This window comes from Mustela nigripes, unplaced genomic scaffold (assembly GCF_022355385.1).
Source record: "Mustela nigripes isolate SB6536 unplaced genomic scaffold, MUSNIG.SB6536 HiC_scaffold_148, whole genome shotgun sequence".
Classification (NCBI taxonomy): Eukaryota; Metazoa; Chordata; class Mammalia; order Carnivora; family Mustelidae; genus Mustela; species Mustela nigripes.
The window spans coordinates 7,581,376-7,592,652 of NW_026739562.1; positions in this window are offsets into that span (position 1 = coordinate 7,581,376).

An 11,277-nucleotide genomic window follows, 5' to 3' on the forward strand; every position below is an offset into this window, starting at 1 on the left:
CACCCACCTACCCACCTAGAGTCTGGCAGCGGATCCCCATCAAGCCAGGGTGTGAGCCAGTGTGATCCCAGATCACCTCTGGTATGTTTTCCTGCCTTGGCTTCTGCCCCATCTGACCTCCACCCAGCACAGCCAGGAGGTTGGCTGTGCTGGTCCTCCAACCAGATTTCAAGGTGACTAGATCTGTTTCCCATCCTGCCCCCCACAGAGTGACAGTGCTCCGGGATGGCTCACAAGAGTGCTGACCTTCCAGAAGCAAGGACTTTGTGTTTCAAAATTCCATTTGTCCCTCTGTAGAAAGCCAACCTCTAACAACACTGAGCTGAGCCATCAGAACCTTCCCCTTCACCCAGAGCTAATCCCTCCCTGAGACTTCAGCCTGACAAGAATAGTCAAGGTTTAGAGAACACCTTCTCTAATCTCACACTCTCAGATCCAGCGCCTCATTTTTCAAATTCTGGTGTATTTTGGGTGGAAAGAAGGGAAATGTACGTCTGGCTGACATGAAAAGATTGGTGGGGTTGTAATGTAAAGATGGAGTGGAATTTGGAAATTTTTTAAAGAATATTTAAACTCTAAAAATAGACATAAATCCTGTTCTCGAGAACACCAGGATTCTGATTCCAGTTTCCTGAAATGTTCCAATCGATAACAAGCGTGCGTGTTTCATGAGCAACCTACTGTGTGCACGGTACTGTGGCAAGTGACATGGGTGGGGGAGAAGGCGAGAAGAGGAGGCCGAAAACAAAAGCAAAGGCCTTTGCTTGGGGAATGGGATCCCAGACAATGAAGTGGGACAGAACCTTTGTGACCAATGTTATCAAGTACCCAAGACTTGGAGTTCAAAGGATGGAACCTTGGTGAGTTATTCAGGGAGGGCTTCCTGGAGGAGGCAGCAGTTGAGGCTTGAGGGATGGAGAGGGTATAAAATGGCAAAAGAGAAGAAAAGCCTGTAAGAAGCAGCAGTAGCCAGACTGGGCTTATCTGTGTGATAATAGAAAGGTTAATATTCACGGCTGATGTTTGAGGTCTTACCTCGTGCCGGGCACTGTGCTGTTTGCTTTGTGTGGATTATTTTGTTTAACTTTCAAAACAACCCTTGGAAAGAGGTATTCCCATTCCCACTTTACAGATGAGGAAATTGAGGGCCAAAGAGTTTAAGCAGCTTGTGTGGGTTTGCAGAGCTGCTGAGCAGCAGCGCACACACTGGAGTGAGCCGTCTGGCCGCGCCCGCTTCCCCACTCTGCCTGGCCACAGTCAGTCATCCTGCCTAGTGAGGGTGCCTGCAGGAAAGGGCAGGAGGAGAGGGCCTTCAGAAGCCCCCAGACCCCCAGAGGGGTTTTCCCGAAATAGAGCCCCCAGGCCCTCCTGGAGGTTTCTAATATTAAACAGGTCCTTTCCTCTCCTCAGCAGGCAGGCCCCTGGGGTGTTTGGAAATTGGTTAAGGGATTTGGGGGCTGGAGATTTCAGTTTTTTAATATCTCTTGCCTGTCCATCCATTGGCGGTCCGCGCCACCCACCTTGTTGATTTCAGTCTGTTCTAGGAGATTGATGGCCCGGGCTTTGATTTAAGATGTGCCACTGTGGTCCTCAATTTCCCCTGTCTCACCACTGACGCTGACAAGGCAGCGAACCCCGAGAGGACGGCTTCTGCTCTTCCCAGACTGCAGGCCTGAGAGCCCGCAGTACCTGTCCAGAAAGTTCTGACCAGAAAACCTGGGTAGAGGTAGGCAGGCCCAGGGGACCTGTCCTCTGGAGCCTCAGTTTCCCCACAGATGAAGTGGAAGGCCTGCTGCTGAGGAGGCCCCTTCAGGTGAGCATGGAGAAGCCCTCAGAGGCGAGCTCACTCAGCTCCCTCATTTCATAGATGAACAAACGGAGACCCAGAGAAGTTAGGTGACTTACCTCAACTTTCTGTGGCCACACCGGAAGTTAGTGGAGCCTTCAGTTGGGTCTCCTACTTTTCGAAGAAAAGGTCTCTTACATACCTCTTAGTCCCCACTTCTACCCCCTTCTGGATGAATTCTTCTTCTGGATAAATCAAGGGACCTGAACTTCTTTGTGGTTGAAATGAAATATTTGAGAGCCTTACCTCAGGCCAGGCACCGGACTGGTCCCTCAGGTGTGTGATCCCAGTGTTTCCTCACAAGATCCCTGTGCTTCCCCAGGCACAGAGGTAGCCAGGCCTTGCCAGCTCCTGGATTCAGAAAAACCACATCATTTTGACAAAAACTCAAAATTCCTGTTCTTGCCCTATCGCGTCATCAGCCAAAGCCCCTCGAGAAGTCACCCCACTGGCCCACCTTCCAGGATGTCCGTGAGTCCCTCAGAGGGGGATTTCCTTGCTCCCAGGCCAGCCTGTTTGCAGCAGCCACCACTGGCCCTCTTGTCATGTTTGTCTGCTCTTGCTCTAGAACTTGCCAGAAGCCGTGAAGCTACCTGAAGGAGTGTCCGCACCCCCCGCCCTACTGTCCTAATTATAACTCTGGTGAGAAAGGTAATGTCCAGGTGAAGGGGACTTCTTTTGCCCCCAGAGCCCCAGACCTTGGACAACAAGAGGCGAGGAGACCAGCATCTTCCCTAACACAGAGGTCCAGGGTCCCCAGGGCCAGGAAGCACAACGGCTTGGGCCCCAGGACCTCTAGACAAAGAGACTGTCCTGCTGGTGACTACACCATCTAACCACTGGCCTCGAATGTGAGCCAGAGAGGACGACACTGTTCCCTCCTTACTCCTTCTCTCCTTGGAGCCACTCCCAATAGACAGTCCCTCTCCTTCTCCAGTTACAGAACAAAATGCCCCGAGTAAATGAGAGGATGTCAACAAACCTTGGTGGAGGGGGAGAAACAGGGAAACTAAGTGATTTACTACTGGTAAGTAGCTAAGCCGCAACACACCAGCTGCCCAGACCACCCTGGCCAGCCCAGGGCTCTGGCCCTCCTGGGCCTGGTGGTTCCAGGATGTTCCTGGTGGTTGGGAAGCAGGAGTGTTCGGTGTTGGTCCTCAGCCAATTCCCCAGGCTCCAGCGTCCGTCCTCTGGCCTCACGTGGTCAGGTCCAGGTCCTGCCGAGGCCAGTCTCATCCGAGTCCCCAAAGTTTCCGGGAGGAAGGAGAAGTCAGAGAAGGCCAGATGTCCACTTCCTGCCGCGGGAGGAGCCGGCTTCAGCTGCCCTCTGAGGAAAAGGTGCAGCAGAGATGACTTTCCCTATGCCAGTGTGCTGCCTGCTGCCCCACTCCCCCCTGGAGGTCCAGGCTGAGGAGAATCGGGGGGTGCTGTTGGGATCCACCGCTTGACCCAGTGCTTCCCAGAGCCTGCCTGCTGGGGGAGCAGAGATGCGGCCACAGGGCCTGGGTTTATCTGGAAACTTCCACTCCCCTCACCACCCCCCACTGGGGACACACGGTCACAGAGCTATGAGGAGATAGACAGACTGACCAAAGGCAAACAAAGCTTAAGGAAGGCTGCAGACCCTGTGTCTGATCTAAAAATAGGGTGCAGGGGATTATCTCACAGGCCCCGGGACCGGGAAGGTGGTGGGAGTCAGGGGCGGATGGAACAGGGATCATGGGCTGCAATTAAAACTCACATCCTGGGTAATTCCCAGGCCTCAGTTGGGGTGTTGCCATGGCAAGGGAGGCTGGCTGAGAGAAGACAGGATCCTGGGAGGGCTGGGCTCCCTCCACTGCTCCTACCCACAGAAGCCTCGGCCCCTGGATCGGACAGTTTGGACTGGGTGCGTGGTCCAGCTGAGAGCTGGCAAGGCCCAGGTAGAGACCTAAGCTCTGTGAGGCAGGTGTCCAGGCCAGCAGGGATGAGGAGGAGAGATGGTGTCTGAGCCCAGGGAGCAGCTAATGTGTGCTGGGACTTGGGGAGGCCACCACTAGAATCTAGCCCAGACTCTAGGGACATGGGCTGCCCAGAGGGGCCAGGACCTCCAGTCAGGTTTCTTACCTGAGGCAGGAGGAAACCAAGACCCCAGAAGGCCTGATACTTGCCTGGTAAACCCTTGCTCCTACCTTCCAGGATCCCCCCACCCCCTCACTTGCCTCCAGGCCAACCCCTCCCAGTTCTGCCTCGGGTCCCAGTACCCCTCACCTGCCCTCATCCTGCACCCCTCAATACCTTTTGCTTATGGGAGGTCACCTCATGTTGGACCCCAAGGCAACCCCTCTCCCCGGCCCTGGCTGGTGCTGAGAAAGTAGGAAGTCCTTCTGGCACATTCCCTGCTGGCAGATGGTGAGGGAGTGAGCTCTGTGCCGGATCTCACAGGCAGCATTAAAGGGCGGAAGGTCAAGACGATAGGTGCCAAGACCGTCACTTCTGAGGAATCCTAGAGAAACTCCGCAGGTAGGTAGACAGACTTGTCTTGGATGCTAGCACACAGAAATCCCGCACTGGGGCACCTGGCCCACAGGCAACCACAGTCCTGCATCCTGGACCAGTTCCTGGGGTGTGAGCCACCTGGCAGCGGAGGCCTGCTTCTAGATGGTTCCCTGTAAGCCAGTTCATCCCCAGACCCTCAGGACCCCCACATTCTTGCACACCAGGAGGGAAAAAGGGATAGGCAAGCATTCAATGCCCATTTCCCTTTTCACACCTTGTCCCCATTCCTCATATGCCCCCAACCTCTCGGAGCCAAGGTCACCGTGTACATCTGCAGATGCCCTAGGCCCTGGCATTCCAAAGTCAGGAGGCCAAGTAGAGAACGAGAGGCATCCTTTGGGCTCCCCAGCCCAGGTCTGGGTCAAACGGAGGCTCTTTCCCTCCTCCATCTGGGGAAGGAGGGGAAGTGGGGATCTTGCCAGGTGTGGTCAGCCCTTGGTCAGGGGCCCATGGGCACCTCCCGTTGGACAGCCCAGCCCTGGTCAGTGCCATACTGGCTGGCTCTGGGAACTCAGCCCCAGAACAATGGAGCCATTCACACAGCCTGAGCTTTGCACAATGACCCTCTTGGTCGATCTCCCGAGGCTAGACGGTATGTGAGGGAGGAGGGAGTGTTGGGGGGGTGGGCGCGAGCGCACGCGCGCCCACACACGCACACACACACACACACACACACACACACACGACAGAGACAGACAGAAAGACAGACAGAAGGAGAATCTGAAGGTACTGGAGAGCCCAGGCAGAGGTAGAAGAAAGAATACCGACCAAGACATCCACCTCTGTTGGACGGTTACTATGCTGGGAAAGTGAGTCAGTTCCAACACTGCACCCATTTTAAAGATAAGGAAACTGATGTGAGGTTGAGAAGTTAGCAGTTAGAATAATGAGAACCTTTAGGCAGGCATATTGACTGGGAAGCAGCACAAGAAACTTTTTGGATGAAGGAAAGTCCTCTGCAGGGGCCATCACCTGGGTGTATACATATGCGAATGAGCATTGACTGGCCACTGAAGACTTCTGCTCTATGTAAATTAGATTTCGTCTTTTAAAAGTGACAGTACAGCCAAGAAGGGGGCATTACCCAGCCATAATTAAAGACTAAGGAAGCTCTTTGTATACTAATACAGATTGCCAAGATACACTGTTAAATGAAAAAGAGCGACGTGCAAAACATGATTTTCCAGATAGTGTGCAAACACAATTTAAAATACGCTGCCTTGGGGAAGAGGAATCACAGTGCTGGACACACAGGCTGGACGAAGCCCTTCCACGAGAAAACCTTCCCTTAACCGGAGGGAACCACTTCTTCAAAATCAAACACCCAGCAAAATTAAACGATACAAATCCGTCAGAGCTGCCGACTCCTGAACCACCATGCCCACTGCTTCAGTGCGTTTAATTCCAAAGTCAAAGAGTTCCCCTCCCCTTTTCCCACACGTCTCCATCCTGCCTCCCCTCCAACCCTGCCAGACTGCCCCTGGCTGTGGCAGTCCCTCTAGGAAAAGTTCATGGCTGGGCTCCACCATGGACCATCCAGAATCTTCTGTGGCTTGAGAGTCAGGAGGCTGGCCGAGCTGGGCATGCCGAGGAGCAACTGATGTCACAGAGCCCAGCCCCCCACCGGCCCCGGAAGGAAGCTGGGGTGCTGCAGGCTTGCCCTCCAGCTGAGGGCAACCATCCAGGTCCCCCACAGCCCCCTCTCCTCATTCTGCTGTCACTGCCTTGTGGGCTCCCCTCCACGGCGACTCCAGGCAAACCCAGGAAGGCCCAGGCCGAGGCAGCCAACAGGTGCATCCAGAACACCAGCCCAATTGGGCTGGGGGAGACCGGCGGGAGGCAGCCTTCCATTGAGAAATGCAGGGCTGGAGCTCACTGCAGCTAAGCCTGTGGTTCTCCAATCAAAAGTGCCTGGGTTCAAATCTCAGCTCTGCCATATCCTGGCCTCGGGACCTCAGGCCAGTCACTTTGTCCCCTTGTGCCTCTGCATCTTCGCATCCTCCTCTATGAAAAGAAAAACAAGGATTCGTCCTGTGCCAGTCAGGTGACTGTAAGGGGAAGGAGATGCCGAGGAGCCTCCGCCCTGACCCTGAAGCAGGGTAGGAGCGTCTTAAAGGGAATTGTTCAGAGGGTAGCATCTACTGAGCAGAGCCGTGTAAAAATGCATACAGTGCTCTCCAGAGTGGTCTCTTGGGTGACCAAGAGAGAGGACCTGCCCCTCCCTGCCGGGGCTCCGGGTCCCTCCTGGGTTCTTCCCTGCACAAGGGTTGTCCAGAAAGCAAAAAGGGACTGTCAGGGAGGCCCCCCACCAGGATGTCGAGGGGCTTGGAAACCCGATTTCTAGATCTCAGAGCCCAGAGGTGGAAAGGCTCATGGGGCACTGGGGCCATCTTCAGGTCTCCAGGAGTCACCACAGGGAAAAAAATCGAGGACAAAAATTGTGGGCTTTTGGGCAGGAGAGGTGTCTGCCAATGTCTCAGCAGTGTCACCTACCTGGTCTTCCTTACCTTACCAGATGACCTGTGTTCCGGGCCTTGAAGGCCGACACACTCCCCACCACCGCAGTAGGCCCCAGAGGTTTGGACCGACCCGGGCAGGTCTAGCCTGAAAGCTGAGTGACTCTGGGCAAGTCACGGGATCGCGGAGCCCCATTTTCCTTAGCTGTCAGGATCACACAGATGGCCCGCCTGCCTCCCTCCTGGGTCTCACCCCTGTAAGGGGCAGAGGCTATGGCCCTCAGCAGCCTTCGCTTGATGGCATTCAGGACCCCCGCCATGGGCAGACCTACTGCCAGGCACAGGTGTGACCACAGCCAGGTGGCAGTCCTGTCCTGACCGAGGTCACGTTCCTGTGTGGTGGAGGTGGCCCGAAAGGGAGGCACCAGGCCACACGATGATAAAACTTGGAAATGGTGGGGAGGGGGAGAGAAATACCCTTGACCATAGAGGAAGAGGTTCATTCTGCTAAGAAAGGGGTTCCCCAAGTTCTGTGGCGCAGGTCTGCTCTAAGCATCCCTCGATGGCTCATACCATCCTCGGTAGCCCCAGGAAGAGGCAGGAATGTGGGACAAATAAAAAGTAATACCTCTGTTTCAGAGGTAAGTGCACTAGGGCTTCTGGGGGCAGTCGCCCCATTGCAGAGATGGGTGCCTGGAATCCCTGCTTCCAGGGCAGCCTGCTCCCCAGTGCTCCCGCGGCCACTCCATCTACCCTCCTCCCTTGACACTGGCCAGACCCTGCCTCCTTGGTAGGGTAAGAAACTTTTCATGACCAGGAGTCATTTCTTAGCAGGTGAGAGCTGTAAGCCGTTCCTTCTTGGGGATGAGAGGGTCTCCCAAGACCCTAAAACAGACCTGCTTCTCATCCTTACCCACCTACCCCCCTGCTCAAATGCACACCAGAAATGCTGTCTCCAAAAGACCCACAGAGTGCCTAATCCCTACAGGCTCTCGTTAGGTCTAAGCGTCCCCCTAGAGCCCAAGAGGCAGACGGGGGAAACACCCAGAGTTATTGCAGCAAGCCCATCTGGCTTCCTGGGCATTCCAGAAAAAAATAAATAAATAAAAAATCTCCCTGGAGGTGAGTTATCTCTGTCCCTCTTCAAAGCGGATCAACTGTTCTTGTTCAGACATTCTCCAAGCAAACCCAGAAGCCATCTGTCCTAGAAGGGTCTCTTCACATTAATGATTAGCTCCTCGCCCTCTCAAAGAAAGACATCTTTTGAAAGGGCAAAATCTGCCAACCGCAGCCTGCACGGCCCTGAGCCAGGCTGTGGAAATGGAAAAGAGGTACACTCTGGGGTATGGAGCTCCCCGCCCCATTCATCGGGTCAGAGAAGAAGCAAGGACTGTCAGAAAGAGAGCCCTACTGGCCTACTGGGTGGCACATGAGGGTGGAGAGGATGGGGCACCCCAGGCCCAGGATCCAGCTTCTGCCAGAGAGAGAGGACATTGAGACAAAGGGGAGACCCACAGAAAGAACACTGAAATAGGGTCCCTGGGAAAGGTCGCTGAGGTACAGACATCTCTTTCAACCTACAGAGCAAGTGGGAACTTAAGTCAAGGCCCTATTCCTCTTTCCACTGGCCCCTGAAGACACTCCCTACCACCTAGGGATATATTGCAGGTAGGAAGGGTTTCTGTTAGGCCGTGAAAACAACCTTCTGACTGGGGCCCAGAACAAGACACCAAAAAGTAGTGAAGAAGCAACTTTTACCCAAGACCCCTCAGCCTGGCCCAGAGCACTTTCCAGCACGGTGTTCCAAGGCAATCCTGGCTGGAGGCAGAGGGATGTCCTAGCCGGCCTTTAGAGATGGTTCCCCTTGGCAAGGAAGCCCTTCCCACAGGGAAGCAGGTAAACAGTGGGCTCTTCCTTCCCCTATCTGGACCTCCATTTTAGGTGATGATGGGAATAGTATATACTTCCTTGGGTTATTGAGAAGTAAGGGATATGAATGTATTAAATAAAGCATTTAACAATGTAGCCAACACATAGCAGATACTCAATAAATGCTAGTTATTATCATTATTAGCTTTACTAGTTGACTTGAAGACTGCCTGGAAAGCATCCCTCTGTCGCCTCCTTCCCCACTTCCCCTCTGTTATTGGCTCCTCCACCAATGCCAATGACATGTCTGCTCAACCTTGGAAACGAACAAACAAACAAAAATCTCGGGTTCTACAATGGGGACTTCAGGCTTTGCCTGGAGATGAGCAAGATCTTTCGAGCCAGCTGCAGGCAGCAGATGAGGACCAGAATCGGGCAGAGAAGACTCTGGGCAGGCCATGCAAGGCTCAGATAGGTGTCCATGAGAGACACTGCAAAGAGAGACTAGGCCAAGCCAGGTTAGAGGGAGGTGTACACAAAGGCCCACTACAGCACTGCATAGGGCAGCTCTTGGTCGAAGTCTGTCCCCAGGGAGGGAAAAGGAAAAGAAATGAACTTCGACAAGTGGAGGAAATGTTAAGGTCATGCAGAGAGAACTGTGAGCACCTTCTGCGTGGGGACAGAGAATCAGGGGCCTCGTGACAAAAGTGCAACCTGGAAGGACCTTCCCAGAACCTCTTGGCCAATTCCAGCTCTCATCCCTTCCACTCCAGACTCCTTCCCACAGGAGGCAGGGGGCTGAGCTCTCAGGGCACCCTCCTTCAGGCAGGGTGAGTGAGCTGCCGGCTCTCTGACTGACCCTCGTTCTGGTGCTCTGGGTTAACACAGGGACCCCAGGGCCTGTGGCCTGTGGCCTATTCCCCCAGAAGGCCAAATCCCAAGTCCCACTGAACCTGCTAAACAGCCCAGGGAGTAGAAGAAACCACAGGTAAGCCCTCATGCTCCACTTGCCTTTTTAAAATACTGGTTTGAGCACTCTTCAGCGGTGACCCTGGCACCTGTTCTGACCCTGGGCTAGCCTTGACACACAGCTCCCAGGGCTGCCCCTCCATCAGGGCTGAGTGTGGGCTGGCCTGCTATTCTCCCACACTACCTCCTGCTCCAAGTTACTCCTGCCTCATGTCACCTCAGGCACCACAGCCTGGCGTGATGCCTTCCCACTGTCCCTGCCTCTCCCTCATCTGTCTGGAGAGCAGCTTTCTGGCTTTGATGTCTGGTTTCAGGTCCCCTCCCCTGCCGGCCTTCTGCCCTGGCTCTGTCCAGGGAAAGTGGAATTCATTTTACCTTTCACACCCCCATCTGTTACCATTTTGCCTCTTTAAATGCCTATAAACCCGTGTCTCCCAATAGATGAGGAGTGTCTTGAGGTCACAGCCCTAGCTGGTCAGGGCATTCTTCCAACCAACCCCAAAAGAGGACATTGAGAACCCTGGTCTGAACCAAGGCACCCGCTCATCCATCCATCCTTCCGGGCACTGAGAAGCCCAGCCTGACCCTTGAAAGGGGAGAAAGCGTCCTGTCCCTCCTATCCCAGGGTCGAAACCTTGCACACAGGACTACAAACAAGTCTATCTGCTGATTCATCACCACAACCACTGCCCCTCACCTTCATTTCAGGGAAATAGGAAGACTCAGCCCCAAATGCCAGCATCTGTGTTACTGTCCTTCTGAGGCTCCACCCACACAAGCTACAGTTCTCCAAAGGGCACTCGCTCACCCACAAGGCCTCCTCCCCCGCCTGGGCTGGGCTCTGGGAGGCTTAAAGTAGCTTCTCAGAGACCACACCCAGGATGCTGTGCTGCCCCTGTGCGTTGTGATGAAGCCCAGGCTGTTGTGGAGGCGCAGGGCAGGGACAGGACCTGGGGAGCACTGTAAGTCACCGGGAAAGAGCGGGCTCCTGCCCTTACTTCAAAAAGCCAACTGCAAGCACCCTGAGGAAGGCTGGCAGACATGACCTTGGGCCCAGGGTTGGCTTTAAGAGCTGATCAGTCGATAAGGGGCTCTAGCAAAGGGCACTTGGCCTTGATACACTCAAAGAGGAGTTATCAGGAAAGATGAGAGAGCAGTCCCTCCTTCTCTCTAGAGGCAGATTGCATCACCAGCACTGGACTCACTTCCCGGGTCACCAAGTGAGCACCACCCCTGTCATCAGCAGGTGCCTAGGTCAGGCACCTGAAGGATAGGACATGGTGGATGGGTCATTGTGGGGGGAGGGCTCAGACAGTAGGATCAAGGGCAAGGAGGTAACAGGAAAATCTGACTTCTCACAGCACCCCCAGCCGAGGGTCCAGGCAGGCAGGGAAAGAAAAGAAATCCAAGCTACTGCTGGAACAATAAAGACAAGGAGAGGAAGAGAGAACGACCCCAAAGCTGCATCTCTCAGCTCCTAAGAGAATGATGGATAATGATGGAGAGCGCTGAACAGATGGGCCAGTGGCAGGGAGGTGGGGGGTAGGCAGCACAAGAGACCAGGAGCCCCAGCCAGACACTCAGGACCAGCAAGCTGGA